The 9661-nt window shown below is 41.8% G+C and overlaps 45 pseudogenes; all 45 read left to right on the top strand.

Annotated features, from left to right (window-relative positions):
• The first annotated feature begins 54 nt into the window (after window positions 1-54).
• Window positions 55-173, top strand: LOC142669625 (5S ribosomal RNA; annotated as a pseudogene).
• Window positions 174-239: 66 nt separating this feature from the next.
• On the top strand, window positions 240-358 carry LOC142669335 (5S ribosomal RNA; annotated as a pseudogene).
• A 67-nt stretch (window positions 359-425) lies between these two features.
• LOC142669308 (5S ribosomal RNA) lies at window positions 426-544 on the top strand (annotated as a pseudogene).
• Window positions 545-611: 67 nt separating this feature from the next.
• On the top strand, window positions 612-730 carry LOC142670184 (5S ribosomal RNA; annotated as a pseudogene).
• Window positions 731-797: 67 nt separating this feature from the next.
• Window positions 798-916, top strand: LOC142670220 (5S ribosomal RNA; annotated as a pseudogene).
• A 67-nt stretch (window positions 917-983) lies between these two features.
• LOC142669401 (5S ribosomal RNA) lies at window positions 984-1102 on the top strand (annotated as a pseudogene).
• A 67-nt stretch (window positions 1103-1169) lies between these two features.
• On the top strand, window positions 1170-1288 carry LOC142669244 (5S ribosomal RNA; annotated as a pseudogene).
• A 67-nt stretch (window positions 1289-1355) lies between these two features.
• On the top strand, window positions 1356-1474 carry LOC142669502 (5S ribosomal RNA; annotated as a pseudogene).
• A 67-nt stretch (window positions 1475-1541) lies between these two features.
• On the top strand, window positions 1542-1660 carry LOC142670144 (5S ribosomal RNA; annotated as a pseudogene).
• Window positions 1661-1727: 67 nt separating this feature from the next.
• Window positions 1728-1845, top strand: LOC142670164 (5S ribosomal RNA; annotated as a pseudogene).
• Window positions 1846-1912: 67 nt separating this feature from the next.
• Window positions 1913-2031, top strand: LOC142669993 (5S ribosomal RNA; annotated as a pseudogene).
• A 67-nt stretch (window positions 2032-2098) lies between these two features.
• On the top strand, window positions 2099-2217 carry LOC142670364 (5S ribosomal RNA; annotated as a pseudogene).
• Window positions 2218-2284: 67 nt separating this feature from the next.
• On the top strand, window positions 2285-2403 carry LOC142669164 (5S ribosomal RNA; annotated as a pseudogene).
• A 67-nt stretch (window positions 2404-2470) lies between these two features.
• LOC142670068 (5S ribosomal RNA) lies at window positions 2471-2589 on the top strand (annotated as a pseudogene).
• Window positions 2590-2656: 67 nt separating this feature from the next.
• On the top strand, window positions 2657-2775 carry LOC142669480 (5S ribosomal RNA; annotated as a pseudogene).
• A 67-nt stretch (window positions 2776-2842) lies between these two features.
• Window positions 2843-2961, top strand: LOC142669867 (5S ribosomal RNA; annotated as a pseudogene).
• Window positions 2962-3028: 67 nt separating this feature from the next.
• Window positions 3029-3147, top strand: LOC142669245 (5S ribosomal RNA; annotated as a pseudogene).
• A 67-nt stretch (window positions 3148-3214) lies between these two features.
• On the top strand, window positions 3215-3333 carry LOC142669503 (5S ribosomal RNA; annotated as a pseudogene).
• Window positions 3334-3400: 67 nt separating this feature from the next.
• Window positions 3401-3519, top strand: LOC142670146 (5S ribosomal RNA; annotated as a pseudogene).
• A 67-nt stretch (window positions 3520-3586) lies between these two features.
• Window positions 3587-3704, top strand: LOC142669872 (5S ribosomal RNA; annotated as a pseudogene).
• Window positions 3705-3771: 67 nt separating this feature from the next.
• LOC142670273 (5S ribosomal RNA) lies at window positions 3772-3890 on the top strand (annotated as a pseudogene).
• A 67-nt stretch (window positions 3891-3957) lies between these two features.
• LOC142670571 (5S ribosomal RNA) lies at window positions 3958-4076 on the top strand (annotated as a pseudogene).
• A 67-nt stretch (window positions 4077-4143) lies between these two features.
• LOC142670332 (5S ribosomal RNA) lies at window positions 4144-4262 on the top strand (annotated as a pseudogene).
• A 67-nt stretch (window positions 4263-4329) lies between these two features.
• LOC142670597 (5S ribosomal RNA) lies at window positions 4330-4448 on the top strand (annotated as a pseudogene).
• A 67-nt stretch (window positions 4449-4515) lies between these two features.
• Window positions 4516-4634, top strand: LOC142669686 (5S ribosomal RNA; annotated as a pseudogene).
• Window positions 4635-4886: 252 nt separating this feature from the next.
• Window positions 4887-5005, top strand: LOC142670702 (5S ribosomal RNA; annotated as a pseudogene).
• A 67-nt stretch (window positions 5006-5072) lies between these two features.
• Window positions 5073-5191, top strand: LOC142669790 (5S ribosomal RNA; annotated as a pseudogene).
• A 67-nt stretch (window positions 5192-5258) lies between these two features.
• LOC142670076 (5S ribosomal RNA) lies at window positions 5259-5377 on the top strand (annotated as a pseudogene).
• Window positions 5378-5444: 67 nt separating this feature from the next.
• LOC142670198 (5S ribosomal RNA) lies at window positions 5445-5563 on the top strand (annotated as a pseudogene).
• A 253-nt stretch (window positions 5564-5816) lies between these two features.
• LOC142669950 (5S ribosomal RNA) lies at window positions 5817-5935 on the top strand (annotated as a pseudogene).
• Window positions 5936-6002: 67 nt separating this feature from the next.
• LOC142670572 (5S ribosomal RNA) lies at window positions 6003-6121 on the top strand (annotated as a pseudogene).
• Window positions 6122-6188: 67 nt separating this feature from the next.
• On the top strand, window positions 6189-6307 carry LOC142669880 (5S ribosomal RNA; annotated as a pseudogene).
• Window positions 6308-6375: 68 nt separating this feature from the next.
• Window positions 6376-6492, top strand: LOC142670237 (5S ribosomal RNA; annotated as a pseudogene).
• Window positions 6493-6932: 440 nt separating this feature from the next.
• LOC142669143 (5S ribosomal RNA) lies at window positions 6933-7051 on the top strand (annotated as a pseudogene).
• Window positions 7052-7118: 67 nt separating this feature from the next.
• LOC142670138 (5S ribosomal RNA) lies at window positions 7119-7237 on the top strand (annotated as a pseudogene).
• Window positions 7238-7490: 253 nt separating this feature from the next.
• On the top strand, window positions 7491-7609 carry LOC142669536 (5S ribosomal RNA; annotated as a pseudogene).
• Window positions 7610-7676: 67 nt separating this feature from the next.
• Window positions 7677-7795, top strand: LOC142670244 (5S ribosomal RNA; annotated as a pseudogene).
• Window positions 7796-7862: 67 nt separating this feature from the next.
• Window positions 7863-7981, top strand: LOC142669157 (5S ribosomal RNA; annotated as a pseudogene).
• Window positions 7982-8048: 67 nt separating this feature from the next.
• Window positions 8049-8167, top strand: LOC142669518 (5S ribosomal RNA; annotated as a pseudogene).
• Window positions 8168-8234: 67 nt separating this feature from the next.
• On the top strand, window positions 8235-8353 carry LOC142670573 (5S ribosomal RNA; annotated as a pseudogene).
• A 253-nt stretch (window positions 8354-8606) lies between these two features.
• On the top strand, window positions 8607-8725 carry LOC142669552 (5S ribosomal RNA; annotated as a pseudogene).
• A 67-nt stretch (window positions 8726-8792) lies between these two features.
• Window positions 8793-8911, top strand: LOC142670221 (5S ribosomal RNA; annotated as a pseudogene).
• A 67-nt stretch (window positions 8912-8978) lies between these two features.
• LOC142670513 (5S ribosomal RNA) lies at window positions 8979-9097 on the top strand (annotated as a pseudogene).
• Window positions 9098-9164: 67 nt separating this feature from the next.
• On the top strand, window positions 9165-9283 carry LOC142669346 (5S ribosomal RNA; annotated as a pseudogene).
• A 253-nt stretch (window positions 9284-9536) lies between these two features.
• LOC142670561 (5S ribosomal RNA) lies at window positions 9537-9655 on the top strand (annotated as a pseudogene).
• Window positions 9656-9661: the final 6 nt, after the last annotated feature.

The following is a 9661-nucleotide window of genomic DNA, read 5'->3' on the forward strand; positions in this document are numbered from 1 at the left end:
TTTAGATTTTGTTTCACAATAGATTAAATAGGACTATGGATTAAGGCTTTTATTGTCAATGGCCATTCTAAGCTGAATGTCCCTGCTCTCGTCAGATTGCAGAAGTTACACAGCTTAAGGCCTCGCTAGTACCAGTGTGGGAGACTGTCTGGGAATTCGTGGTGTGGTTGACTTTTTATTATGTTGTTTAGATTTTGTTTCACAGTAGATTAAATAGGACTATGGATTAAGGCTTTAATGTTAATGGCCATTCTAAGCTGAATGTGCCTGCACTCGTCAGATCGCAGAAGTTACACAGCTTAAGGCCTCGCTAGTACCAGTGTGGGAGACTGTCTGGGAATCCGTGGTGCGGTTGACTTTTTATTATGTCGTTTAGATTTTGTTTCACAATCGATTAAAAAGGACTATGGATTAAAGCATTTCATGTCAATGGCCATTCTAAGCTGAATGTGCCTGCTCTCGTTAGATTGCAGAAGTTACACAGCTTAAGGCCTCGCTAGTACCAGTGTGGGAGACTGTCTGGGAATCCGTGGTGCGGTTGACTTTTTATTATGTCGTTTAGATTTTGTTTCACAATAGATTAAATAGGACTATGGATTAAAGCATTTAACGTCAATGGCCATTCTAAGCTGAATGTGCCTGCTCTCGTCAGAACGCAGAAGTTACACAGCTTAATGTCTCGCTAGTACCAGTGTGGGAGACTGTCTGGGAATACGTGGTGCGGTTGAATTTTTATTATGTCGTTTAGATTTTGTTTCACAATCGATTAAAAAGGACTATGGATTAAAGCATTTAATGTCAATGGCCATTCTAAGCTGAATGTCCCTGCTCTTGTCAGATCGCAGAAGTTACACAGCTTAAGGCCTCGCTTGTACGAGTGTGGGAGACTGTCTGGGAATCCGTGGTGCGGTTGACTTTTTATTATGTTGTTTAGATTTTGTTTCACAATAGATTAAATAGGACTATGGATTAAGGCTTTTAATGTCAATGGCCATTCTAAGCTAAATGTGCCTGCTCTCGTCAGATCGCAGAAGTTACACAGCTTAAGGCCTCGCTAGTACCAATGTGGGAGACTGTCTGGGAATCCGTGGTGCAGTTGACTTTTTATTATGTCGTTTAGATTTTGTTTCACAATCGATTAAAAAGGACTATGGATTAAGGAATTTAATGTCAATGGCCATTCTAAGCTGTATGTGCCTGCTCTCGTCAGATCGCAGAAGTTACACAGCTTAAGGCCTCGCTAGTACGAGTGTGGGAGACTGTCTGGGAATCCGTGGTGCGGTTGACTTTTTATTATGTTGTTTAGATTTTGTTTCACAATAGATTAAATAGGACTATGGATTAAGGCTTTTAAAGTCAATGGCCATTCTAAGCTGAGTGTGCCTGCTCTCGTCAGATCGCAGAAGTTACACAGCTTAAGGCCTCGCTAGTACCAGTGTGGGAGACTGTCTGTGAATCCGTGGTGCGGTTGACTTCTTATTATGTCGTTTAGATTTTGTTTCACAATCGATTAAAAAGGACTATGGATTAAAGCATTTAATGTCAATGGCCATTCTAAGCTGAATGTGCCTGCTCTCGTTAGATCGCAGAAGTTACATAGCTTAACGCCTCGCTAGTACCAGTGTGGGAGACTGTCTGGGAATCCGTGGTGCGGTTGACTTTTTATTATGTAGTTTAGATTTTGTTTCACAATAGATTAAATAGGACTATGGATTAAAGCATTTACCGTCAATGGCCATTCTAAGCTGAATGTGCCTGCTCTCGTCAGATCGCAGAAGTTACACAGCTTAAGGCCTCGCTAGTACCAGTGTGGGAGACTGTCTAGGAATCCGTGGTGCGTTGAATTTTTATTATGTCGTTTAGATTTTGTTTCACAATCGATTAAAAAGGACTATGGATTAAAGCATTTAATGTCAATGGCCATTCTAAGCTGAATGCCCCTGCTCTCGTCAGATCGCAGAAGTTACACAGCCTAAGGCCTAGCTAGTACCAGTGTGGGAGACTGTCTGGGAATCCGTGGTGTGGTTGACTTTTTATTATGTTGTTTCGATTTTGTTTCACAATCGATTAAAAAGGACTATGGATTAAAGCATTTAATGTCAATGGCCATTCTAAGCTGAATGTGCCTGCTCTCGTCAGATCGCAGAAGTTACACAGCTTAAGGCCTCGCTAGTACCAGTGTGGGAGACTGTCTGGGAATCCGTGGTGCAGTTGACTTTTTATTATGTTGTTTAGATTTTGTTTCACAATAGATTAAATAGGACTATGGATTAAGGCTTTTAATGTCAATGGCCATTCTAAGCTAAATGTGCCTGCTCTCGTCAGATCGCAGAAGTTACACAGCTTAAGGCCTCGCTAGTACCAGTGTGGGAGACTGTCTGGGAATCCGTGGTGCGGTTGACTTTTTATTATGTCGTTTAGATTTTGTTTCACAATCGATTAAAAAGGACTATGGATTAAAGCATTTAATGTCAATGGCCATTCTAAGCTGAATGTGCCTGCTCTCGTTAGATTGCAGAAGTTACACAGCTTAAGGCCTCGCTAGTACCGGTGTGGGAGACTGTCTGGGAATCCGTGGTGCGGTTGAAATTTTATTATGTCGTTTAGATTTTGTTTCACAATAGATTAAATAGGACTATGGATTAAAGCATTTAACGTCATTGGCCATTCTAAGCTGAATGTGCCTGCTCTCATCAGAACGCAGAAGTTACACAGCTTAATGCCTCGCTAGTACCAGTGTGGGAGACTGTCTGGGAATACGTGGTGCGGTTGACTTTTTATTATGTCGTTTAGATTTTGTTTCACAATCGATTAAAAAGGACTATGGATTAAAGCATTTAATGTCAATGGCCATTCTAAGCTTAATGTCCCTGCTCTCATCAGATCGCAGAAGTTACACAGCTTAAGGCCTCGCTTGTACGAGTGTGGGAGACTGTCTGGGAATCCGTGGTGCGGTTGACTTTTTATTATGTTGTTTAGATTTTGTTTCACAATCGATTAAAAAGGACTATGGATTAAGGAATTTAATGTCAATGGCCATTCTAAGCTGTATGTGCCTGCTCTCGTCAGATCGCAGAAGTTACACAGCTTAAGGCCTCGCTAGTACGAGTGTGGGAGACTGTCTGGGAATCCGTGGTGCGGTTGACTTTTTATTATGTTGTTTAGATTTTGTTTCACAATAGATTAAATAGGACTATGGATTAAGGCTTTTAAAGTCAATGGCCATTCTAAGCTGAGTGTGCCTGCTCTCGTCAGATCGCAGAAGTTACACAGCTTAAGGCCTCGCTAGTACCAGTGTGGGAGACTGTCTGTGAATCCGTGGTGCGGTTGACTTCTTATTATGTCGTTTAGATTTTGTTTCACAATCGATTAAAAAGGACTATGGATTAAAGCATTTAATGTCAATGGCCATTCTAAGCTGAATGTGCCTGCTCTCGTTAGATCGCAGAAGTTACATAGCTTAACGCCTCGCTAGTACCAGTGTGGGAGACTGTCTGGGAATCCGTGGTGCGGTTGACTTTTTATTATGTCGTTTAGATTTTGTTTCACAATAGATTAAATAGGACTATGGATTAAAGCATTTACCGTCAATGGCCATTCTAAGCTGAATGTGCCTGCTCTCGTCAGATCGCAGAAGTTACACAGCTTAAGGCCTCGCTAGTACCAGTGTGGGAGACTGTCTGGGAATCCGTGGTGCGTTGAATTTTTATTATGTCGTTTAGATTTTGTTTCACAATCGATTAAAAAGGACTATGGATTAAAGCATTTAATGTCAATGGCCATTCTAAGCTGAATGCCCCTGCCCTCGTCAGATCGCAGAAGTTACACAGCCTAAGGCCTCGCTAGTACCAGTGTGGGAGACTGTCTGGGGATCCGTGGTGCGGTTGACTTTTTATTATGTTGTTTCGATTTTGTTTCACAATCGATTAAAAAGGACTATGGATTAAAGCATTTAATGTCAATGGCCATTCTAAGCTGAATGTCCCTGCTCTCGTCAGATCGCAGAAGTTACACAGCTTAAGGCCTCACTAGTACCAGTGTGGGAGACTGTCTGGGAATCCGTGGTGCGGTTGACTTTTTATTATGTCGTTTAGATTTTGTTTCACAATCGATTAAAAAGGACTATGGATTAAAGCATTTAATGTCAATGGCCATTCTAAGCTGAATGTGCCTGCTCTCGTCAGATCGCAGAAGTTACACAGCTTAAGGCCTCGCTAGTACCAGTGTGGGAGACTGTCTGGGAATCCGTGGTGCGGTTGACTTTTTATTATGTCGTTTAGATTTTGTTTCACAATAGATTAAATAGGACTATGGATTAAAGCATTTAACGTCAATGGCCATTCTAAGCTGAATGTGCCTGCTCTCGTCAGAATGCAGAAGTTACACAGCTTAAGGCCTCGCTAGTACCAGTGTGGGAGACTGTCTGGGAATCCGTGGTGCGGTTGACTTTTTATTATGTCGTTTAGATTTTGTTTCACAATAGATTAAATAGGACTATGGATTAAAGCATTTAACGTCAATGGCCATTCTAAGCTGAATGTGCCTACTCTCGTCAGATCGCAGAAGTTACACAGCTTAAGGCCTCGCTAGTACTAGTGTGGGAGACTGTCTGGGAATCCGTGGTGTGGTTGACTTTTTATTATGTTGTTTAGATTTTGTTTCACAGTAGATTAAATAGGACTATGGATTAAGGCTTTAATGTCAATGGCCATTCTAAGCTGAATGTCCCTTCTCTCGTCAGATCGCAGAAGTTACACAGCTTAAGGCCTCGCTTGTACGAATGTGGGAGACTGTCTGGGAATCCGTGGTGCGGTTGACTTTTTATTATGTTGTTTAGATTTTGTTTCACAATAGATTAAATAGGACTATGGATTAAGGCTTTTAATGTCAATGGCCATTCTAAGCTGAATGTGCCTGCTCTCGTCAGATCGCAGAAGTTACACAGCTTAAGGCCTCGCTAGTACCAGTGTGGGAGACTGTCTGGGAATCCGTGGTGCGGTTTACTTTTTATTATGTCGTTTAGATTTTGTTTCACAATCGATTAAAAAGGACTATGGATTAAAGCATTTAATGTCAATGGCCATTCTAAGCTGAATGTGCCTGCTCTCGTTAGATCGCAGAAGTTACACAGCTTAACGCCTCGCTAGTACCAGTGTGGGAGACTGTCTGGGAATCCGTGGTGCGGTTGACTTTTTATTATGTCGTTTAGATTTTGTTTCACAATAGATTAAATAGGACTATGGATTAAAGCAGTTAACGTCAATGGCTATTCTAAGCTGAATGTGCCTGCTCTCATCAAATCGCAGAAGTTACACAGCTTAAGGCCTCGCTAGTACCAGTGTGGGAGACTGTCTGGGAATCCGTGGTGCAGTTAACTTTTTATTATGTCGTTTAGATTTTGTTTCACAATAGATTAAAAAGGACTATGGATTAAAGAATTTAATGTCAATGGCCATTCTAAACTGAATGTCCCTGCTCTCGTCAGATCGCAGAAGTTACACAGCTTAAGGCCTCGCTAGTACGAGTGTGGGAGACTGTCTGGGAATCCGTGGTGCGGTGGACTTCTTATTATGTTGTTTAGATTTTGTTTCACAATAGATTAAATAGGACTATGGATTAAGGCTTTTAATGTCAATGGCCATTCTAAGCTGAGTGTGCCTGCTCTGGTCAGATCGCAGAAGTTACACAGCTTAAGGGCTCGCTAGTACCAGTGTGGGAGACTGTCTGTGAATCCGTGGTGCGGTTGACTTCTTATTATGTCGTTTAGATTTTGTTTAACAATCGATTAAAAAGGACTATGGATTAAAGCATTTAATGTCAATGGCCATTCTAAGCTGAATGCCCCTGCTCTCGTCAGATCGCAGAAGTTACACAGCCTAAGGCCTCGCTAGTACCAGTGTGGGAGACTGTCTGGGAATCCGTGGAGCGGTTGCCTTTTTATTATGTTGTTTCGATTTTGTTTCACAATCGATTAAAAAGGACTATGGATTAAAGCATTTAATGTCAATGGCCATTCTAAGCTGAATGTCCCTGCTCTCGTCAGATCGCAGAAGTTACACAGCTTAAGGCCTCACTAGTACCAGTGTGGGAGACTGTCTGGGAATCCGTGGTGCGGTTGACTTTTTATTATGTCGTTTAGATTTTGTTTCACAATCGATTAAAAAGGACTATGGATTAAAGCATTTAATGTCAATGGCCATTCTAAGCTGAATGTGCCTGCTCTCGTCAGATCGCAGAAGTTACACAGCTTAAGGCCTCGCTAGTACCAGTGTGGGAGACAGTCTGGGAATCCATGGTGCGGTTGACTTTTTATTATGTCGTTTAGATTTTGTTTCACAATAGATTAAATAGGACTATGGATTAAAGCATTTAACATCAATGGCCATTCTAAGCTGAATGTGCCTGCTCTCGTCAGAACGCAGAAGTTACACAGCTTAAGGCCTCGCTAGTACCAGTGTGGGAGACTGTCTGGGAATCCGTGGTGCGCTTGACTTTTTATTATGTTGTTTAGATTTTGTTTCACAATAGATTAAATAGGACTATGGATTAAGGCTTTTAATGTCAATGGCCATTCTAAGCTGAGTGTGCCTGCTCTCGTCAGATTGCAGTAGTTACACAGCTTAAGGCCTCGCTAGTACCAGTGTGGGTGACTGTCTGTGAATCCGTTGTGCGGTTGACTTCTTATTATGTCGTTTAGATTTTGTTTCACAATCGATTAAAAAGGACTATGGATTAAAGCATTTAATGTCAATGGCCATTCTAAGCTGAATGTGCCTGCTCTCGTTAGATCGCAGAAGTTACATAGCTTAACGCCTCGCTAGTACCAGTGTGGGAGACTGTCTGGGAATCCGTGATGCGGTTGACTTTTTATTATGTCGTTTAGATTTTGTTTCACAATAGATTAAATAGGACTATGGATTAAAGCATTTAACGTCAATGGCCATTCTAAGCTGAATGTGCCTGCTCTCGTCAGATCGCAGAAGTTACACAGCTTAAGGCCTCGCTAGTACCAGTGTGGGAGACTGTCTGGGAATCCGTGGTGCGGTTGAATTTTTATTATGTCGTTTAGATTTTGTTTCACAATCGATTAAAAAGGACTATGGATTAAAGCATTTAACGTCAATGGCCATTCTAAGCTGAATGTGCCTGCTCTCGTCAGAACGCAGAAGTTACACAGCTTAATGCCTCGCTAGTACCAGTGTGGGAGACTGTCTGGGAATACGTGGTACAGTTGAATTTTTATTATGTCGTTTAGATTTTGTTTTACAATCGATTAAAAAGGACTATGGATTAAAGCATTTAATGTCAATGGCCATTCTAAGCTGAATGTCCCTTCTCTCGTCAGATCGCAGAAGTTACACAGCTTAAGGCCTCGCTTGTACGAGTGTGGGAGACTGTCTGTGAATCCGTGGTGCGGTTGACTTTTTATTATGTTGTTTAGATTTTGTTTCACAATAGATTAAATAGGACTATGGATTAAGCCTTTTAATGTCAATGGCCATTCTAAGCTGAATGTGCCTGCTCTCGTCAGATCGCAGAAGTTACACAGCTTAAGGCCTCGCTAGTACCAGTGTGGGAGACTGTCTGGGAATCCGTGGTACGGTTTACTAATTATTATGTCGTTTAGATTTTGTTTCACAATCGATTAAAAAGGACTATGGATTAAAGCATTTAATGTCAATGGCCATTCTAAGCTGAATGTGCCTGCTCTCGTTAGATCGCAGAAGTTACACAACTTAACGCCTCGCTAGTACCAGTGTGGGAGACTGTCTGGGAATCCGTGGTGCGGTTGACTTTTTATTATGTCGTTTAGATTTTGTTTCACAATAGATTAAATAGGACTATGGATTAAAGCATTTACCGTCAATGGCCATTCTAAGCTGAATGTTCCTGCTCTCGTCAGATCGCAGAAGTTACACAGCTTAAGGCCTCGCTAGTACCAGTGTGGGAGACTGTCTGGGAATCCGTGGTGCGGTTGAATTTTTATTATGTCGTTTAGATTTTGTTTCACAATCGATTAAAAAGGACTATGGATTAAAGCATTTAATGTCAATGGCCATTCTAAGCTGAATGCCCCTGCTCTCGTCAGATCGCAGAAGTTACACAGCCTAAGGCCTCGCTAGTACCAGTGTGGGAGACTGTCTGGGAATCCGTGGAGCGGTTGACTTTTTATTATGTTGTTTCGATTTTGTTTCACAATCGATTAAAAAGGACTATGGATTAAAGATTTTAATGTCAATGGCCATTCTAAGCTGAATGTCCCTGCTCTCGTCAGATCGCAGAAGTTACACAGCTTAAGGCCTCACTAGTACCAGTGTGGGAGACTGTCTGGGAATCCGTGGTGCGGTTGACTTTTTATTATGTCGTTTAGATTTTGTTTCACAATCGATTAAAAAGGACTATGGATTAAAGCATTTAATGTCAATGGCCATTCTAAGCTGAATGTGCCTGCTCTCGTTAGATCGCAGAAGTTACATAGCTTAACGCCTCGCTAGTACCAGTGTGGGAGACTGTCTGGGAATCCGTGATGCGGTTGACTTTTTATTATGTCGTTTAGATTTTGTTTCACAATCGATTAAAAAGGACTATGGATTAAAGCATTTAATGTCAATGGCCATTCTAAGCTGAATGTCCCTGCTCTCGTCAGATCGCAGAAGTTACACAGCCTAAGGCCTCGCTAGTACCAGTGTGGGAGACTGTCTGGGAATCCGTGGTGCGGTTGGCTTTTTATTATGTCGTTTAGATTTTGTTTCACAATCGATTAAAAAGGACTATGGATTAAAGCATTTAATGTCAATGGCCATTCTAAGGTGAATGTCCCTGCTCTTGTCAGATCGCAGAAGTTACACAGCTTAAGGCCTCGCTAGTACCTGTGTGGGAGACTGTCTGGGAATCCGTGGTGCGGTTGACATTTTATTATGTCGTTTAGATTTTGTTTCACAATCGATTAAAAAGGACTATCTATTAAAGCATTTAATGTCAATGGCCATTCTAAGCTGAATCTGCCTGCTCTCGTCCGATCGCAGAAGTTACACAGCTTAAGGCCTCGCTAGTACCAGTGTGGGAGACTGTCTGGGAATCCGTGGTGCGGTTGACTTTTTATTATGTCGTTTAGATTTTGTTTCACAATAGATTAAATAGGACTATGGATTAAAGAATTTAACGTCAATGGCCATTCTAAGCTGAATGTGCCTGCTCTCGTCAGAACGCAGAAGTTACACAGCTTAAGGCCTTGCTAGTACCAGTGTGGGTGACTGTCTGGGAATCCGTGGTGCGGTTGACTTCTTATTATGTCGTTTAGATTTTGTTTCACAATCGATTAAAAAGGACTATGGATTAAAGCATTTAATGTCAATGGCCATTCTAAGCTGAATGTGCCTGCTCTCGTTAGATCGCAGAAGTTACACAGCTTAACGCCTCGCTAGTACCAGTGTGGGAGACTGTCTGGGGATCCGTGGTGCGGTTGACTTTTTATTATGTCGTTTAGATTTTGTTTCACAATAGATTAAATAGGACTATGGATTAAAGCATTTAACGTCAATGGCCATTCTAAGCTGAATGTGCCTGCTCTCGTCAGAACGCAGAAGTTACACAGCTTAAGGCCTCGCTAGTACCAGTGTGGGAGACTGTCTGGGAATCCGTGGTGCAGTTGAACTTTTAT

This window comes from Rhinoderma darwinii, assembly GCF_050947455.1.
Source record: "Rhinoderma darwinii isolate aRhiDar2 chromosome 1 unlocalized genomic scaffold, aRhiDar2.hap1 SUPER_1_unloc_15, whole genome shotgun sequence".
Lineage (NCBI taxonomy): Eukaryota > Metazoa > Chordata > Amphibia > Anura > Rhinodermatidae > Rhinoderma > Rhinoderma darwinii.